Source organism: Phalacrocorax aristotelis, chromosome 1, assembly GCF_949628215.1.
Source record: "Phalacrocorax aristotelis chromosome 1, bGulAri2.1, whole genome shotgun sequence".
Taxonomy (NCBI): domain Eukaryota; kingdom Metazoa; phylum Chordata; class Aves; order Suliformes; family Phalacrocoracidae; genus Phalacrocorax; species Phalacrocorax aristotelis.
In genome coordinates this window covers 23,837,228-23,849,334 of record NC_134276.1, presented here as the reverse complement: position 1 = coordinate 23,849,334, position 12,107 = coordinate 23,837,228, and the positions used below count along the sequence as shown (strand labels likewise).

Here is a 12,107-nt window from a genome sequence, read left to right as displayed (position 1 = left end):
CTGTCTGATACAGTATAAACTGTCTTGAGTATTTCTATGGAATTTCAGCTGTAATCCAGCGTTAAGTTACTGGATGACTTAAAATATTATCAAGTCACTTCCCCTAAATTTCTGATTTTTAGCTAAAAGCAGTAAAAATCTATCTCTTTGAAACAACTCAGTAGCTGTTTGCATAGATACAGAGGCATAATATCAAACTCTTGATTCACAAATTCCTACTTTAACCTATTTCTTAGGAATTTTTTTTTCAGTAATGCTATCAGAACAGCATTTCCATGGCCTGTCAGAATGCCTCCCGTCAGGTACAGCCACAACTGTAACGCACTGTAACTTCACACAAATCTGTCTTAAACAGGGCTATGCTCTTGTATACACATCATCTTCCCACGCAGTGCTCTAAGATCAGTACAAGAGACTTGGAAATCACGTTATCTCCACCAAACATGTTATTTGGTGCTGTCTATTTGAAACAAAACACAGCAGTTTGAAAAAGCCATTCTTGCACACAACTCTGGAATGGGCCATGAAAATTTATTCTCTGAGGTTTGCAGCAAGCGCTTAAATTACAAAATAGCCTCCTACATTTCTTGTTCTATTCAGCAGCTACTTCTGGCACAATTTTCCCCTTCAAAAGCTGAACATCGCTAACGCTCACCGCAGAACAAATTCATTTCAAAGGTTCCCAAAGTTTTCCAGCTGATGGCCCTTGATTTCCAATCCTTGTAGCCATAAGGAATCAAAAACTTAAAGATGGTTCTCACAGGCCATATTTTGAATACCATTGACATGTCAGCTCAAAAAGAAAGAGGACATGTTAGTGAACCAAGCGCTCAATACCTGTTAACAGTGAAACAACATATCTTAATCAAAGGGGACACTATGTGACCTTTTGGAGAAAACTACCAAGAAATTACTTCCTCTGCTTTTTTTGGTGCACATGCCACCCAGAAGACAGTAACACACCAGGACAATCACCCATTTCACAGCCAAAACCACATCATCTGTGACAGAGCATGACTGCTGCCAGCAAAACAGCTTTTGACTTGGGTAAGGGATGGGACGTTTCTCCCAGGCTCCTGTGACCATACAGTTCCTATCATACACCACTGTCCCCAAAGGTACCTGTGTGTATGAAGAGTCCTTTGAAAGCAAGGGATCACACCATGATGTCTGCTTCACCTTTCTGAGCCCTGCCAGTCCCTATCAGCCCCGCAGCCTGGGTTGGAGAGGACAACAGACATGGTATAGGATTTCCTACACTGAGGATTGGGGTGGTGGGAATGTCCTTGCCAATGAACTGAGTTTGCTTTCTCTTTGCTTCCAGCTACTTCCTGCCCTCAGTCTGATTACCACAGAAATGTCAGTCCTTGGCTGCCTCCTCACCATGTACAGTGCTGCACACTAGAGCCATGCCCCCAGGCTTTGCTGGGGTCCTGACCCTCTCCTAGTGCTGGCTGCTCTTGCCAGACCTTTCTGGCTCCAGGTCAAACCAGGTCCAAGTCTCCCCAAAGGAAAGAGCAATGTTTATGCCAGGTTGCCATCAGAACGTCTCCAGCCAGGCTGTGTTTTATCACTTGAGGGACAGGATCAGGCCTGGCCCCAGGAGGTGCATATGCTGGGCTACATGGACAGTTGTTCTTGTTGTTCCTCCCCACGGCTGCTCAGCCAGCAGGACATCGTAGGCTGTCATACCCTACCAATGCACAGGGAAAATCAGCTGTGAACCTGCTGTAGAACTGGGGACAGTATAAGACCACAAAAGGAGACTTTGTCCCATCATGACCAGGACATCACAGAAAAAGCAACCTCAGAGCTCTGGTTTTATTTGGCCCGTCTAGGGTTTGGCAGTAGCCCAGGTAGTCAGCCTCCCTCCAGAGCCCACACTGTTCTATCTCCATTTTGAGTCATTTGAGGCTTTGGGACCACTGTCGGCCTGTTACTGATGGACCATCAAAGAGCCAATGTCTCCAGCCAGGTGGCAAATACTGCCCTGCAACTTGTCAGCACAGCTGTCATTTTTTTCTGGGTAAAACACCATTGCTGACCTCCCAGAGACTTCAGCAACCATTGTTATTGCCCATGGATGTCCTCATGCCACTACAGCACAACTTTACCAGGTTCCATGTCATGGTCATTTCCCAGCCTAAAGTTATCCCGTCCCAAGAATGAAAAACTATCTTCAAATATTGTCATATTATCTCAAAAAGCAACCAGATTTTAGATATATAGTACACTGGTTTAGATATTCATATTTTCAATATACAATTCAATATATACCTACCAGACAGAAACAAAAAAACATTAGGAAAGTAACGGTCTATATTTGTTTGATAATTCCTCCCAGTAGGAGTCTCATGGTCTTCTTTGAAGTCACCTTTATCTCAGTTGTTTATACAATTGTTAGAGGGGGATTTCTTGCATTGGATAGACTAGCACTAATATAAAAATCAAAGACAACTTGCAAGAGAGTTCTTTATTGGCAAATACAATTAAAAGATCAAATCAGACATCAATAATATGGAAGACAAACTTACCCAGAATGCTGGAAAAACAAATTTTACTTCCATTGGTGATAGTTTGCCCTCGAAGATAGTCCCAGGGTGGAAATCTTTAAAAATAAAATAAAAGGCTCATTAGAATTAGAGTAGGTAACAAGGGTATACACCATCAAATCTTTTGTAATCACAGCGCTAAAGATTAAACATCCTGCTCTTCTGATTATGATCCTGTCCAAGTTTCCTGGCATTAACTCACAGATAAGCTGATCCTTGTTAGGACTGAATGAAATGAAGCAATGCACCTACCTTCGAAAGGGGAAGAAGATACAAAAGCTTTGTGAAACAAAAACTCCACATTTTCTGTTCCTCTTCCTCTGGAGTATCTTTAGAGTAAGTCAATGATCTCAGTTCAAATTTAGATACACAAGCTGAAGGGGAAGCACAGATGAAACCTAGTCAGGTTTTAATGTATTTACAGAGATTGTTTTTAAGGGACTCTGTGTTATTTGACATCTTGTCCCTATGGCACATTTTGATGGATAAGGGTGATGTATTGCTGTTCAGGGAGATTTAGCTGAATTTGCTTGTGATAAGATCACCCAGAAAAAAAGTATGGAAGGAGAGGAGAAACAAGAAAGGGTGAGGAAGATCATCCAGAAAACACACAAAAGGGACTTCAGAAGTCAAGAAAAGATTGAAATGCACATCAGAAATAAACATCATGAATTAGAGAACATGACTTATGATATAAAAATACAACAGGTCAGGGCAGGGAAGGAAAGAAAGCCAGTCCTGAGAGTTGATAAGAAATTATGATAGGTGGCTTTACCACTGTCAAAAGAGGCCAAAGTCAAACTGCACAGAATCAATGATGAAACTAGAAGATCTCCCAGGCAGGACTGTGATCAGATCATAAGATAACAAAAAAGCTGGAAAAGGTTATGTGGTTTTGATTTTTTTTAATATTACATCAGTGATGTGTATTTGTATTATTGCAGGAAAGAGGCAGGAGATAGAGTGAAGAATTAAGAGGTATGAGTGCAAGGAAGACGAAGAAGAGGGAGGTGACTGTGAGACAAGCAGAGCAGGTGGAGATCAGAAGAGACCTGAGAGTATGACAGAGGAAAAGGCAGAGTCAGAGAAAGAAGGAGGAAGAACAGCTGAGGGAAAACAGGGAATTCATATGGCACTCAATTTTTTCCTTTGATAAAGATCAAGTGGAAGAAAGTTGGATAAAAAGCTTAAGAGATATTAGAAGATGAGATATAAATGGGATTTTAGGTAAGAGATTTAATCAAATAGTCTTAAAATGTTTTATTCACATGCAACTGATGGTCACTGTTTATGATAAATTTCACAGAAATGTGATAAAATCCCAAATACAAAGTACCTTGCAGCAAAATATGTGCTAATTACAATTAAATTTATATTTTAATATGAAATTCCACATGTTCTATGTTTCCCCTCACCTTCCATTCCCCAGCAAGGCAGGTTGCTTCTTTTCAAATAACTCAAATTAAGTTGTATGTTCAGCCTCATTAACCACTATCTCCATTCCCTGTGGTTTTAATTAGATAGGTCTCTTTGTGCACAGCTACCTCAATCCTTCCCCCCAAACAATCCCACAACATTGCTTTTTTCATGTTATCATTCTTCAAATGCTCCTAATTACACTGGAGGCAGCCAAGGCAATGAGGGCAGAGCAGTGCTCTCCCATGGAGAAGGCAGGGCAAGGTCTGCAGCCAGCAAGTCATATGCACCCCTTGGCAGAGCTAAGCATTTAGATGTTCTTCCATGCTGTTTTATCCACTTTAATCAAGCCAACCCATCAGCATGACAGGCTTGAGTGAAGGGTCAGACCCACTGCACAGACACCAATCCCCAAGCACATGGAGCTGAATTCTCCCAGCAGCCTCCTTCCTGCTCCACAAACCCCCATGTTGGTCCACCATCTCCACACCCAGCACGTGAAATCACAGGGCAGGAACAAGGCCCCAGCACCTCGCTGAAGCCAGGGGACACAAGAGGCCCCTGAATTCAGGATGATACCTGGCTGTAGCACTTCCCCCAGAGCACCCACCCTGGCAAGCTCAGCACATCCCCCCAGGTATCAGGCCACAGCACTGTCCCAAAATACAGAAGAAAGGTTCAGGAGGACCTGCTCTAAGGGTCTGACCTGGCCTTTAGTCCATGGTTTTTTAACCAAGCAGAGGAGCAAAGGTCCCAAGATCATGAGATGACCCATTTCCAGCTGAAAGTAAAGGTAAAGGCTGATGTTTCAAAAAAACAAAAATGTAGGGAGGATCAGCTCTCCCCATAAGGAGAAAAACAGGACTGTTTAAGGGCAGGATTTCCACTTCAGCCCCTATTACCACTCTAATAGTGGAAAAAGACTGCAAATCCAGAAAGCATGCTTGACAGAAAACTCCTCAGCGAAAAGGACCTCTGCTGTACATCTACCCTGCAGCCCCACAGGAGAGCCCCAGGAGCTCAGCACCACTCCCAGGCTATTCCTGGCTGCCCAGGGTCAGCAGCAGCACAGCAGGGATTAGAGCAACTTGGATTTGTTGCATAAGGGACATGTTGCTCATGGCATCTCTCAAATCCCAAAGACATTGCTATTATGTAATAAGAACAATCAAACAGGGCAGCTTTTCAGTGATTTGATTTTTTTAAAGTGCTGAGCAACTGAAAATGAACATTCTGGGTCTGTCAGACTCAGTGTTATGTTTTCCACTCTAATCAGTTTAACCTTAAAGCTGCTGTAGATTATAGGGACAGTGACTCAGCTCTCACTTCCCCTGAGGTCTCGAAATCCAGGAAGGTGAAATAAAGCAACCTTTGTCTACCTTCCCATCCAGTCCTTGGTGGGGGACAAAGCTTGTATCTTCTGAACTGAGCCTGAGGGCTTTCATCTCTTTAGCATCAGTATCTTGCTGCCTCAGCTGACATTAAAGGATTACTCACATGAATGAAGGCTGTGGACCTGGCCCTGAACTTTGCTGTGTGGATTGTACAGTGGCTGTAAGCCCCTCTGACACTTGGGCTTTCATCAGTGAAAAATGCAACCTCCTTTGGCAGAGTCTCCATAGCTCCTTGTCTTCTTCAATTATTACTGTAAATAATTCTGGTGGTAACGCACACAATTTCACATGATACATCTATGTATACACATTATTTAATAAAATATGCATATTAACAAGATCCATTGTTCCTGTAAGCCAATTAACTCATATTTGGGGCATGCTCCAGCAATATCAAAGATGGGTAGGTGCAGATGTTTCAGGAAGTCCTAGTTGGTGATTTGATCAAGCTGCTGTCGTATCAAGATTAGCGTTTTACCCAGTCTGGTTTTGTTTTAGAAACTTACTCATTTCTTTCCAGCTTACAAACTATGTTTAAAAACAGTTTTCCATTCATTTCAAATGCTCTTTTAAAGTTTTCTTAACTTAAGATCTGAAAAAGGAGGGGAATGCACTCTTTCCTTGTTCATCTCTGATTTCCTATCTATTTTATTAGATATGTATTTCCTTTTAATACATTCAAGAAACAGCCCTATTTGAGTGCCCATGCTGAATACTTGTCTTAGCATTAAACCCCAAACCCCTTAGCATTAAACCCTGAATAATGTATCCAGATCGTGAGCATGATACAGCAACCCTGTCCTAAGCACTTGCTCCTCATCTCCGTAATGTTTTTAGTCTTGTGCATGCAGCTGTTTGATTTCAGCAAGGCTCATACAGATTGTTTCCAGAGATTGTTTTAATATTATTCCAATTTTAAAGCCTTGTTATTGTATTGCATCACCAGCTAAACAACTTTTCATAACAGAAGAACCTCAGATCCCAGTGGTCTGGTAGACCAGAAGAAATGCATTCATTCTGAGAGCACAGCTCTACCGAGCACACTCAAGTGCAATTTACTTCTGAATGTCTTATCTGTGCCCAGCATCCTGCCAGCTTTCTCTGTGCATAGCACATCATGATTCCTCCCAGCATTCTGGCATGAAGAAATTATATTGAGCTTGGAAATGCCTAATACAAAGCTTTATTTTTTCCCCCATCACAATCTAATTCTTGTTCAGTAAGACTAACGTACCCTGTAGTACAGAAATACATTAATTGGGAGTCATCCGGTTCCTCCAAATTTTTCTGGCAGTGTAATCTTGAGAATTATTAGAGGACCACCTTGGACTGAAAAAATCTCAGGTGGCTTAAAGGGTTGTTGTTCCATGTGCCCCATGCAAAACTTGGCAGAGACAACACATGCCAGAGGGTGAAAGCACTATTGGAGCATCTCTGTTCAAGCTATCCTTGGCTGCCAGACTGGCTCTTTGGCAGCCTTAGCATTTTGCCATAACTTAGAGCACTCTGTGGGGATAATAAACATGGAAGCCAACTCATTTAGGATAAGCTATCAAATAGTTAAAATTCAAAAAATAAAACTTAATAGAGAAACTAATTAGCCCAGTATGCATTTTATATGCTTGTTTACTTTTTAACTATGATTTCAAAGGGAAGTCTCTCTCCTCTAAGTGTTCGGTGATTATGCCCATGAAGTGAAACTCACAGCTGTGCAAAGAACAAGTTATGCCTTTCTTCCAGCTCTGCATCTCATGCAATAGCTGTTTCATAGAAGTTTATCTCTGGGCAGAATAGACCCTCAAACTCATAAGGAGCAGCAACCTGTATTACACCATCATCTAAATTAAGACTCACAATTGCAGGCTGGGAGGGGAATCCAAGGAATTTTTTTCAGCTGATGCTTTTGCTAGTTTTGAGGATTGCATAAAATCACTGATCTGTAAGTGATGTCACTAACAGCAAAAGCCTGGGAACTGCTGCTGCACCAGATGCTTCTGAGGATTAAGTCATTTGCAGAGACTTTTGATGTGAATGCCTTTTCTGGAACTAAATGGACTTCTCCATCTACAGTCCCCAAACGCCATGCAAGAGTGGGCCAGCATACTCCTCCCAGTTTTCGGAGAGGAAGCTAAGGCTTGACTACAATTATGCAGGAACATAACTTGGATGTCCTTACCTCCCATGAAGTGCACCACCAAAGCCCCTGCCCACCCAGCACTAGGTGCTGTGCCACACTACTCCACGAAAGCAGCAATAACTTTTCCTTGAGCTCCTGCCCTGAAACGTGAAGATTCACTATACTGGGAGCTTTGAACCTGTTTGCCAGCTTTGTAGCCACTTAACTGAAAAAGAAAATAGAATTCTTTAAAGAAATTACTAAGGTGACTGCTGAAATACAGTCTTCCAGACAGCTCTTTCTTGTACTGAAGACCCATTTTTCACGTTTTGAGTCTTTCACAGATATGCCTTTTGGCTGCCAAATACTAACCTGGCTTTGTATCATAACAGAGTGATATGGGACAGTGTTTTAATTACTATAAATCACTTGGTTGTGAAGGTACAGCAGTTTATATCAGCTAATCATTTCCCCTCTTGCTTCTCACCCTACAAACCCTCACTAAGTAGGTCTTTCTCATTAAACCAATGGCAGGGGTCAGTCAGGTGGTTACAGTATTTGGCTGTGCTCTGGAGATCTTTTTTGTAACCTTGGCTGAAGTGTTAGATGTTATCTTCCCAGTTTGCCACTGGAAAAATTGAGAATAGCAAGATGATACCATGTAATAGCAATGGACAGAATAAAAAAAGATTTTGTTTGGAAAGTGAACCATCAAATGCGTACCCAGCAAAGTGGCAGTGTTCCCAGGCTCATGAGGACGCTATTCATATTAGGATAGTGCCAGGATAAGCTATACAAAAATCTATCAGAACTATTTTCCTGAAGAAAGAATGTTTCGATGGGTGATCTTGCAAGATCAGGTACAAAAAATATAATCATGTACTGAAGTTTTGCTGCTATATGCTACTTTTTTCCCCTACTTTCAGCTACTTAGGGCTTCCTTAACAAAGCTGACTGCAGAGCATTCAGTAGAAGTTGCGTTTCAACAAGGCCAGTATAATTATAAATAACTTAGGATAAAATGCAGTACTTGTGTAGGGAAGGCATTTGCTAAACCAGCTGTGCCTCAGTAGTCTTTTAGCAAACCTCAGCATCCAGGCGGGGGTAGAGGGGAAGATATCTTGCACTGCTTGTTGCTGGCATTTCAGCCAATATCTTTACCAAGACATCCATTGTTATTATGCCTAGATATTTTCTCCTCCAGAGTGTTCAATCAAACATTAAACCAACCACTGTGTATGAGTCTCTACTGTATTGTGTTTCACTTCATCTGCCATTGTATGACTCCCTGGAGGCAGCACATTTCACTGGAGCCTGCAATTCTGGCTGCAATTCTTTGTCCTATGTTGATTTCTGGTGCTTCCTCCATGAACTTGGGAAATAGAGAATACACATTGGAAGGTGAAATCTTTGGTTTTCCTAACTTATTATGAGGGAGGACTATTTCTCACTGGTTACTGAGCTCCCTGCATAGCCTCCGATGTGCTGTTGTGCTTTACAGATGTGGAGAACTGCACTTCTGCAGTAGATGTGCTGCTAGTTCTCCTCTCCCCACTATATTCTTAAATATCTAGCATTGCTTACTATATCATAAATGTGTTTTGCATAGAAAAATACACTCCAGAAATTTAGGCCAGGAGTTTTAAGCTGCTTTCTTGTTTGTTACAGTCACTATTGCTAACAGAACAGACAACACCCTAGAAAACTTTGCCATAGAAGAAGTTGTGCTGTAAAGAAATTAAAAACTACTTATCTGACCCCAAACCTACACCTGGCATTTGTTAGACCAGTAGCCAAATACCTACCCCTCTGTCCTTAAAGAGATGAACTTAAGGAAAGACATGATACCATATCAAAAGCTACTTCAAATAAGCCTCATGGACACAGCCTTGCAAAGATTTTCTCAAACCTCCCCCACTCATCTCAGGTAGTGATTGTCAAACTCACAGTGCATTGTTCAAAGGATCACTTACAGAATCCCCCTTTTGCACCTTAAAATAGGACTTTACTCTGCAGAAATTAAGGTGATGATGAATAAAGCAGAATGAGAGGTTATGCCTCATTTGCATACATGTAGCACTCTGCTACCACTCTCCTGCAGCACAGGCTGTACTGCTCTCCACAACAGATTGCAGAGATAGGAGACAAGTAGCCGGGTATATTTAATTGCATTGGAAAAGGGCAGACTGGTAAAGAGTTTATGCAGCAGGAGATATGGAAAAGCCCGCATCCCTGCTTGAAACATTCCTGCATGACACTGAACGTGGAGAGCATTAAAACAATTCCTGTACGAAATCACACAAACCAAAACAAGGCATTTGTGCATCATGCTATATCCATCTCAATTGCTGCCAAGTGCCTCCTTAACACAGTCATCCATTGCAAACTTAACCTGTACGCAAACACTTGCCATTTAATTATTTTGCTACCGAAGCCTTAATATCAGTAAATATTTCTAATGCTTGACCTGCTGAGAAACACTTATTAATTTTTTTATCTTTGACGTTTTTAATGCAATGATAAATGTCAAGGCTCCTGCTGACTTGCTCTTTTCATGTTTAGAGTGATCGGGGATCACTGGCTCCCTAACAGTGGTGCCCGTAGGGAGCACAGACTGGTGCGAAGGCTGAGGCACAGCACGCAGCCCTCGCTGCGTTGCTCTTACCTTTGGGAAGCAGCGACATGGGCTGGGGAGCGAGAAGCAGAGGCAAGGGTAGCAAGGGAGATGAAGTGAGGAGAAGGAAAACGCACCCAGGGTCACCTAAACAGAGTTGGAGACAGCTGACCTAGATGAACAGCTTTTCAAGCAGAGGCGTTTTAGGTGAGTAGGGAAACCTGGACATGCTGCACTATCTTCCACAGATTTATTTTTCCCTTCCTAGCAAAACACTACCTTATAATTCACAGCAGCTGCTTTATCTTTCATTGTTCTTAAGAAAAATAATGAGATGCCATTCAACTCCGTGGAAGGGTCAGAGAGTAATTGCGGTTTTAGCACCGTGACCCGATGGGCTGCTATAACGCGGCACTTGCCCTGACCCCTCCACTCGCCCGTGCTGAGCGCTGGGCCCTGGCCGGAGGTCCTCAGCCCGCTCCAGAACCCTGCTCCCGTGGCACTGTCACGCCGTTAACCCACTGCTAGCACAAAACAGGCAATTTCGATCTTTGCCCAGAGAGCAATGCCCACTGGAGCCGGTCCGTTTATTAGCGTGCTCAAAACTTTTCGCTGAATAGATTTGATAATACATGTTATCCGCCTTGACAAGCTGGGCTCGTTTCGCTATCTCACCACCCAAAAAAACGTGCCTTCACCACAGGTCGCGGAGAAGAGCAGGCTACAGACCTGCCGCCCTCCCGGCATCCGCGTACCCCCCGCGCAGGAGCCATTCCCCCATCTCGGAGAGCTTTTTACCTGTGGTGTCCCAGCCGCGCACGACCGGGGACCCCACACACACACCCAGCCCTGCCGCCCCGCGGAGGGGAGCAGAGCCCGGGCGGCGGGGATGCGCGGGCGGCGGGGATGCGCGGGCGGCGGGGATGCGCGGGCGGCGGGGATGCGCGGGCGGCGGGGATGCGCGGGCGGCGGGGATGCGCGGGCGGCGGGGATGCGCGGCGCTCACCTGCCTCCGCGCCGGTGCCTCCGGTGCTGCCTCCTCCTCCCGCCGGCAGGACGCGGCGGCGGTGGGGCGCGGGCCGTGTTTATATAGCGGCGGGGCGCAGCCGCCCAGCAGCGCCCGCCGCCGCCGCCGCCGCCGCCGCCGCCGCCCGGGGCCGGGCCGGGCCGGCCCGCAGCGCCCCCTGCGGGACCGCGCCGCGCCCTGCGCCGCCGCCCCAGGAGGGGCCCCTCTCCCCCCGCCCGGCCCCCGCGGGACCGCCGGTCACCCGCAACCCCCTGCCCCCAAAGGGACCTGCCGGGGAGGATCCAGGCGTCACGATAGAGGTGGTGATACAGACCATAAAGTTCTCGTGATTGCATTTGTGGGACGCTTCAACATCTGCCCCGTTTTCCTGGGGATTGCCGTGATTACGTGTGCGAATTAACACCCGGTAAGCAAATGGGTGGTTTATAGTGGATCATAGAATGGGGATTTTCCTGGGAATATAGGTACAGGTTAGCGTCTGCGGGGAAGGTGTAGTGGTGCCTCAAATGACACTGGACATCGTGGCAAGACCTTCCATTCCTTGGCTGGCCGCTCTCCAGTTCTCCCTTGCTCTGAGTTAATTTCTTTTTCACTTTAAAATGAGCAAGAAAATAAATAAATAAATTAATAAGCAGGCACACAAATTTGCTTTTCAGCAAAACTTGTAACTCAAACAGTAATCTCCGTCACTTTTGCTATGCTTAAACTCTTGCCCAGGGGTTTTACTCCCGTTAGGGAAGAAAGCTTTGTGACATAGACAGAGACTCTTTATTGTATGTTTAAAGCCTTATCTATGCGTACAGTCTGTGTTACAGCTATCTCTCTCAGTACTGTTATATTCCCAATGAGCCAGCGCTCATTGTTTCAATCAGCTGTTAAAATCAGCAGCAGGCACGAGATCAGATGGGAGTTTTATGATCTGTGTCTAATGCTGGGCGACTCAATTAATTTTTACAAAGTCCTCTGGGCAAATGCATGAAGGTCTGTT

At 44.4% G+C, this 12,107-nt stretch overlaps 1 protein-coding gene across 1 annotated transcript in view; it reads right to left on the bottom strand.

Moving 5' to 3' along the window:
• Positions 1-11,212, bottom strand: part of MTUS2 (microtubule associated scaffold protein 2) — a 343,082-nt gene extending 331,870 nt beyond the window's left edge. The window contains exons 1-2 of the mRNA XM_075084318.1: positions 11,099-11,212; positions 2,535-2,608 (exon numbers count right to left, since the gene is read on the bottom strand). The gene's annotated coding sequence lies outside the window, so the exon portion shown is untranslated. The remainder of the gene's footprint in view (positions 1-2,534; positions 2,609-11,098) is intronic.
• Between the last annotated feature and the right edge of the window lie 895 nt (positions 11,213-12,107).